We start from the raw sequence: 8,814 nt of genomic DNA on the forward strand, positions 1-8,814 counted from the left end.
ACTTCCATCAGAATACATCCTCATACAGTATCGTTGTTGAGGTATATAATGATCTCCTGGTTCTGCTCATTTCACTTAGCATCAGTTCACTTAAGTCTTGCCAATCCTCTCTGTATTCATCCTGCTGGTCATTCTTACAGAACAATAATATTCCATAACATTCATATACCACAATTTACTCAACCATTCTCCAATTAATGGGCATCCATTCATTTTCCAATTTCTAGCCACTACAAACAGGGCTGCCACAAACATTTTGGCACATACAGATCCCTTTCCTTTCTTTAGTATCTCCTTGGGGTATAAGCCCAGTAGAAACACTGCTGGATCAAAGGGTATGCACAGTTTGATAACTTTTTGACCATAGTTCCAAATTGCTCTCCAGAATGGCTGGATGTATTCACAATTCCACCAACAATGTATCAGTGTCCCTGTTTTCCCACATCCCCTCCAACAATCATCATTATCTTTCCCTGTCATTCTAGCCAATCTGACAGGTGTGTAGTGTTATCTCAGAGTTGTCTTAATTTGCATTTCTCAGATTAATAATGACTTGGAGCATATTTTCATATGTCTAGAAATAGTTTCAATTTCTTCATCTGAGAATTGTCTTATCTTATCCACTGTGCCTCTTAGGTGCCTCAGTAGGAATATCTGTGAGTTCTACCACTCTTCTTCCCCACTATTCTTTCCCTCTTTGTGATATTTTGAAGATTGATCCCTAAGTTCCTTAAAGATAATGTTGCCTCCAGAATGAATTTCTTTTCTTTTCATTTGGTCAGAACCTTTTGCTATTCATCAGTAATATAAATAATAATAACAATAGCACTAACAGGTAGTATTTGTATATCTTTTTGAGAATTTCAAAATAACTTCCATTTCTTCTTCTTGATCAAGTGCATCAGGTCTTGGTCCGTTAAGAATTCAACTGTGCTGCTTCTTTGATCAATAATGAGAACACAGAGAAAAAGCCATTTTATTTCATGACTATTTACTGTACTTCCTATGTCATTGAGAAATCCTAACAGAATGACTTGGGTTCCTCTCCAGACTTTCTCATTTTCTTTTTAACCACTTTTTTTTTTTTTTTTGCAATTTTATATGCCAATGATACTCCAACTCCTTCCTTTTCATAAGATCATAGCATCAAAAAAAGACAGAATGGCACAAGATATAGCATGCCAGCCTCAAAATCAAAAAAAAAAGTTGCGTTAAACACTTACCTCTAACACAACTTGGCCAAGACACTTAAGCTTTCAATTCTTTAAAACTATAAAATTGCAAAGGGAAGGGGGTGAGGTGAGATGGAACACCAACATGCATTTATTTTCTTTTTAAATATTTCTATTTTCCCCAGTTACATGTAAAATAATTTTTTACATTTGTTTTTAAATTTTTGAGTTCCAAATTTTCCCCCTTCTTCCCCACACTCCCACACTGAGAACGCCCATGTGAAACTGTGCAAAACATTTCCATAAAAGACATGTTGCAAAAGAAAACAGCTCTTCCTCCTCCCTCCCCCAAAAAAAAATCCTCAAGAAAAAAAATGAAAGTAAAAAAAAGTATTGTTCAGTCTCTATTTGTGCATAATAAACTCTTTCTCTGGATATATGGAGAGCATTTTTCATCATAAATCCATAAGATTATCTTGGATTATTGTATTTCTGGAAATAGCAAAGTCAATCATAGCTGTTCATCCCACAGCTTTGTTATCACTACATACATAGTAATTTCTCTTTGCTAGAATTCATGGGGAACTTTCCAGATTTTTCTCATAGCATCCTCCTTATCATTTCTTATAAAACAATAATATTCCTTCATAATCCCATACTACAATTTATTCAGCCATTCTCCAATTGATGAGCATCCCCTCCGTTTCCAATTATTTGTCAAAAAGAACATAATATTTATATATTTTTATACACATAATTTTTTAAATCTCTTTTGGAATTTATACCTAGTAGTAGTAGTAGTATATTAGATCAAAGGATATGCATGATTTTATAACCCTTTGGGCATATATCATATCTTTTGATCATGTTCCCCCCCCCTCAGGCAATTGGGGTTAAGTGACTTGCCCAGGGTCACACAGCTAGGAAGCATTAAGAGTCTGAGGCTATGGAGAGACTTACAAGAACTGATGCTGAGTGAAATGAGCAGGACCAGGAGATCATTATATACTTCAACAACAATACTATATGATGACCATCTCTGATGGACCTGGCCATCCTCAGCAATGGGATCAACCAAATCATTTCCAATGGAGCAGTAATGAACTGAACCAGCTACGCCCAGAGAAAGAACTTTGGGAGATGACTAAAAACCATTACATTGAATTCCCAATCCCTATATTTATGCCCACCTGCATTTTTTATTTCCTTCACAAGCTAATTGTACAATATTTCAGAGTCTGATTCTTTTTGTACAGCAAAATAACAGTTTGGTCATGTGTACTTATTGTATATCTAATTTATATTTTAATATAGTTAACATCTACTGGTCATCCTGCCATCTGGGGGAGGAGGTGGGGGGTAAGAGGTGAAAAATTGGAACAAGAGGTTTGGCAATTGTTAATGCTGTAAAGTTACCCATACATATAATCTGTAAATAAAAGGCTATTAAAAAAAAAAAGTCTGAGGCCAGATTTGAATTAAGGTCTTCCTGACTTCAGGACTGATGCTCTAACCACTGCACTACCTCGCTGCTTCTAGATCATTTATTAATTGGGAAATAGTTAATTTTCTATAAATTTTACTCAGTTCCCTATACATCTGAAAAATGAAGCCTTCATCAGAGAAACTTTCTTTAAAATTCTTTTCATATTTACTATTGCTAACTGTATTTTCCCCCATTTTATTCTATTCTCTCTTTCTTTTCATCCTGGGTCCCTCCTCAAAAATGTTTTGCTTCTAACCAGCCTGTCACCTAATGTAATCTCTCTTCTATCATCCTTCCCCTTCTCTTATCCCCTTCTCTTCTTACTTTCCTGCAGGGTAGGATAGATTTTTATACTCATATTAAGTCATCTACACAAATACTCCTTCTAACTGCCATAATAATGGAGAATTTCTTATAAGTTACAAGAATCTAATGAGATATTTCATATTGTTTTCTATTTAAAATGGAAAGCGTCCTTCAAGGTCATCTAATCTAAAACATTCATTTTAGTGGGAAAACTCAAGGGCAGAAATTGTAAGTAGATTGACCAAGGCCACAAAGATAGTCAGAACTGGAACTCTAAAAACAGTATTATTTCCACAATACCATGAAAGGAAGACATTCCAACAGCAGGCAAGGAGACATCCACAATGGAACCTAGAAGAATAAATGGAAATTTTTTCTACAAAATGAAATTTTGCCTAGAGTCAGCCCCTATGTGACTGGTGTTTATTCATAAGCAAGATTAAATTCAACCTGTCCTCCTATCAATGGCAAATGAGAATATGAACAGAAGAGCTATGAATTTAAGTGGAATAGGGAAAGGATATTTATCAGGTTGGGGAGGTCCATAAAAGTCTATCTTCACAGTTCTCTGTAAGTAGTCCTTGTCAATCATAGATTGACAATCAAATTGACAAAGATGAGAACTTTATTGTCCTGACTCTTAACAGATCCAGACATCATAGACATGGGTATAGTTGCTACTGAAAGCCACTAGATGTCCTCTGTCAGCAATTCTATAATTAGTGTAAAAAAAAAAAAAAAAACTTTTATCTTTTCATTTTGACTTCAGTCAATGGCTTCCATAAACTAGAATCCCTTTTGATGTCATTTATGCTTGTACATTTCCTTTTTTCCATTTAACTCAGGATGAAAAAAAATTAAAACTCTATTTCACCTCTTAGAGAATCTGGAAGGATTTAGAATTTTTCTTTTGTTTCCCTTCAATTTTATCATTTCTATCTCTTGATTTTCCATGAAAGAACCTGAATATGTCTTTTCCATGCTTCCAGGTAGCTAGAGCTTTGATGATAGTCTCTAAGAATGGATTTAGGGATTCTTAGAGAATCCCTAAAGAAAGACTTAGGGATTCTTAGTCTCTATAGATTGCTTGTGCATGTTAAAAATCTCTTTTCATAGCATAGTATTTTCTCATCTATAGCCTAATTAGAGATGCACTCAACACAGATCATTTTTGCAGTGTTCCAAGCTCAATATCTCTATGGAATAGAAGCTTTTTTTTTTATAAATGAAGCTACCAATATAATTTCTTTCTTAAATTATGTGATTTCTGAGGTCTGTAAAGATGTTCTTATGATCAATTCACAATACCCCGTCGATGGTGCCGATTTTGTTTTATTTTAATTTTTTACAAGAGATTATATGATAATAGATTTAGAGTGTGAAGTAAACATACTATCCAAAATTGACCATTTTACAAATAAGAAAACTGAGGCTCAGAAAGGTAAAATGACTTGCTCTAGATACAAACATAGTAATCCTAGGATTTGAATCCAGGTCTTCTGAATCCAAATCCAGTGTTCTTTAAATTATTTTACATTTGTATAATGACAAATATGCCTCTGAAAATCATTCACAAAGCCAACTTCATTAGCAAAGAGATCATTCACACTCCCCTTTTGGTAAGGCTTGTTGATTTGACTTTGCCATTAGCATGAATTCAGGAAAGAAAGAATATGCCTTAAAGTGCTTATATTGAATTCAAATGCAGCTTAAGGAAATCATTTTTAGTTTATATATTTGAGAAAGAACTTCTCAAGCTCAATTCTATGACCACTCATTCTAATAAATATTAACTGCATATTCCAGATGTCAAATTTCCCGGAGATACATGTGAATATTTATATATTCATGTATTCAATAATAATGTAATATTAATACATCAATAATATATTGAATTATATTCACATGTTTTTTCTATGAGACATGGCTAGCTAATCACAGATGTTTGGAATGGGATATTTTGTTTTTCTCTTTTTCTTCTAAATTGTTAGCAATCATTAATGCAGTCCTCTGTATTGAATGGGAAACATCTTAAATCATGACATTTTCTATAAAGGACTTTGAAACCAAAAGACTACATGTGATCCTGGAAGCCACTAAAAATAAAATTTAAAAAATACCAAATTAATAGATACCTAATAAATTAATAAGTGGCATAGCAAACAATTCCCTCTGTTTTGTTGAGGTTACATTGTTTAGGTTCTGATTTGAGAATGTTAAAATTCAACATTGTATATAGTAATTGATCATCCATTTCACTGTGCTGTTGAAAAGGGGGTTGATTTGACAGACTTTGGAACGGTGGCTTGGATGGTTGCCAGGGCAAATGACATTTTTCTGGGAGTAATCTAATTTCCTCATGTACTAAAGGGTTTAATTTTCCAACAGCAGGGCAAGGTGGCAAAAAGTTGTCTTTGTTTCTCTTGTGAAATGCATCCAATTATCCTCATTTGAGGAAGAAATGACTTGCCATGAATGGTAAGGGCCCAAATTATTTTAATAAATTGGATAATTTTGTAAGTTGAAAAATGTCATGCCATTTTGGGTGCTTCCTGTGCTTATACTAGGCTCATGGGAGAAAAATAGCAGTTAAACTTGCAATTATTCACATGAGATTAATCCCCAAAAAGTAGATTTTTATAGATGATGCTTACCCCAGTATGGCACATAGTAAACAAATAATGTTTACTCAACAAATAATAATGTAGTATAATAAAAAGTGGGAAACAGGAAACTTGGATACTGGTCTTGACTTTGTTACAATTAGCAGCATGATCTTGTACAAGTCACTTCATCTTTTCATGTCATTTTTCTCTTTCTACAATAGATAAGGTGGATAGACCAGTCATACAATAACATTATTTTGTAGTTTAAGAAACTTAGGGTTGTAAGATTAAGGGATTTGCCCAAATATCAGTGGGGATTTGAACCCAAGTACTATGAACCCCAGTTGAAAGTTTTTTTCCCCTGAGCCATGGTACCCTTTTGCTGATATGGATATTTGTGTGTATGTATATTTATACATATATCATTATATATATATTTATATACATACACATATATAAATATATATATTTATATATATATCGACTTGATCACACTCTCATGATCATTCCCTCCATTGCCCTCATTTATAGCTCTTAGGGGCAATGGTATTACATGAATAATCAATTCCTACCTTCTTCTTTTCAGAGTCTTATTCATAGCTACTTTCTTTCTCCCCTTTGTACTTCTAAAGTCCCTATCCAGATCAGCTCAGATTCTCCTAGCTTCAACTTTTCTCTTCCCTTCCTTCTTGGTCTTTTCAATGTGTGTTTGTCAATAACAAAATCTTCCTCATCCCAGTTCTCCTTCTTCCATAGCCCTTTCATCTTCTAGAATTCACAAGAATCTTGCCTTCTCCTGGAAACCTTATTCTTCTCCACTAATTCTGATTCTTTTCTCATACTCTTTCTCCAACCCCAGCTTGTCATTACCTCTACCACATGTCTGGAAGAAGTCAAAATACGGCCACCAATAGACCATCACTCTGCCATTATCATTCTGTAATTTCTATTCCTTTAAAGCCCACATTATCAGATTATATCAATCTTGATTTTTTCACCTATAATTTACCAAACAGTTATATTTTCTTCAATTTCAATGACTTACAGTATTTGTCTCTGTCTCTGTCTCTCTCCCTGTCTTTGTCTCTGTCTCTGTCTCTGTCTCTATCTTACATACATACACACACTTCTCATCATCCTTGGTGGCTTCAGTGTTTATGGTGATAACCCTGTAAGAAACTTGGTCTCCCAACTTAATCAATTTCTTTGATTTCCATGATCCTTCCATAGATTTCCATCTTTTCTTGACTTCCATGGTATCATCATTTTTGATCCTTGACTCTATGTCAGCTGCCTATAGATATTGTTACATATTAGACCTCACTATCATTTTAAAACTATTCTAGGTCTAAGATCTGAAATTCTGAAATTCTTCTCTCTGAACATAACATCTTCTTGTCCTTTCACCACTTCGAATGCCTCCTTCCTACTAAACCTGCTTTTTCATACTCAGAATAATGTTTGGTTCTACACTCTCCCCTAGTTCTTTCCAGTCCATTATCCCTATTCTCATCCTTCTCTCTCTATAACAATTAATATTAATTATAATTCCCCTCCTCCTATATTCTCACCACTCTTGGCTTCTATAACTCTACTTTCTCTTGGTTCTCCTCCTATGGCAATGATTCTTTTCAATCTTTTTCAATTACTCCCCAAAAGTGACTTTTTCAATGATATATGAGAAGCCTTCTTTTCTCCTTTTAACATTCTCTCCCTTCCAAATGTTCTTCACTTCCCTGGGTTCATTTTTTATATCTTTGTAGATGAATTCCAAATCTATACATTCAGACCTAATCTTGTTTCTGAGTTCCAATTTTCTATTTTCCCCCAACTACTTACAGACAACTTTACTTAAATATTCTTCTAGGACTCAAACTCATTCTGTCTAAACTCAATTCATTATCCTTTCTCCTTCAATCTGTTACTCTTCCCAATATTCTCATTGCTGTTAAAAGCACTACCATCCCCCCATTCACTGAACCTTGAAACTGCAGTTATTTTTGAGGCACTTCTTTTTTCTTCACTCTGACCCACAACCAATTGGTTAACAAACCATATTGATTCTACTTCACCACATCTCTTAGATATGCCTTTTTATGTTCTCTTACCTTGCCACCATCCTGACCCAAAATCTTTCAGTTTTTCCCTTACACCATTGAAATAGTCTTTTAACTCATCTCCTTTCCTCCAATATCTTCTTTCTCCAATTCAACTTGCACAGCTCCCAAAATATCTTTTCCAATGCACAGGTCTGAACATGCCTATGAAATCATGTCACTTCCTTGTTTGAAAGGACTCAACCACTCCTTATTGTCTTTAGTATACAATTTATTAAATTCCTGACATTATGAGGACAAAGGGTTATAAGTGGGGACAGAAATACCAGTTTTAGGTTAATTGAAAAAGTCAGTTTAAAATTTAAATGCCATACATTGTTCTCTATTAAATTGCATTTTATTAGATGTGACCTATTGTTTTGTACCATACTGAGATCTTTTTGCAACTTGATACAATATTCAGTATGTCAGGTATATCTCCAATTTTTAATCTTCTACAAACATAATCAACACTCCTTCAAAAATAAAAATGCTGACAAAAACAAAACAAAAACAAAAAATCACTCATGGATCTCTAATGCACTTTACCAGAGATCTCCTTCCAAGCACACATCAGTCCATTATTCACCATCCTGGTATTGATTCTTTAAACAGTTATGAATTTAATTAGACTCTTTTTCATTCCTAAAATTCTATGACTTTCCTAATTGTGGTCTCAGATATACAAAGAGATGCATTTCTGCATATGTTCCTTTATTCTTTCCACTTTCCAATTGGATGTCCCTCTCACAATCCCCTAATTGCTCCCAGTTCTATCTTTCTATCCACTTTATGTTGTTTCCCCTCCCTATTCCCCTCTTCTAATTCTATCAGAAGTTTTAGAAATGCTAATTTATGCCTCAGTACTTTAATGCATTCATGATTTCATTTCCCTGACCATTCTCTTCATCCCTCCATCACTGAAAATGTCAGCTTCTCAAGTTCTTTTTAATTTTTTTTTCCTCCCCTACCAATAAATCATGAATCATGCCTTTTAATCTAGGAGAGGCCCTAGAAGTCATCCAACTCTTTTATTTTACAGATGAAGAAAATGAAGTTCAAAGAGATCGAACAATTTGTCCAAAGTTACATAGGTAAAAATTACATAGGTTTTGAGTCAAGGCCTTTCGACTTCAGAGCCAGGGCCT

Source organism: Sarcophilus harrisii, chromosome 1 (assembly GCF_902635505.1).
Source record: "Sarcophilus harrisii chromosome 1, mSarHar1.11, whole genome shotgun sequence".
Lineage (NCBI taxonomy): Eukaryota > Metazoa > Chordata > Mammalia > Dasyuromorphia > Dasyuridae > Sarcophilus > Sarcophilus harrisii.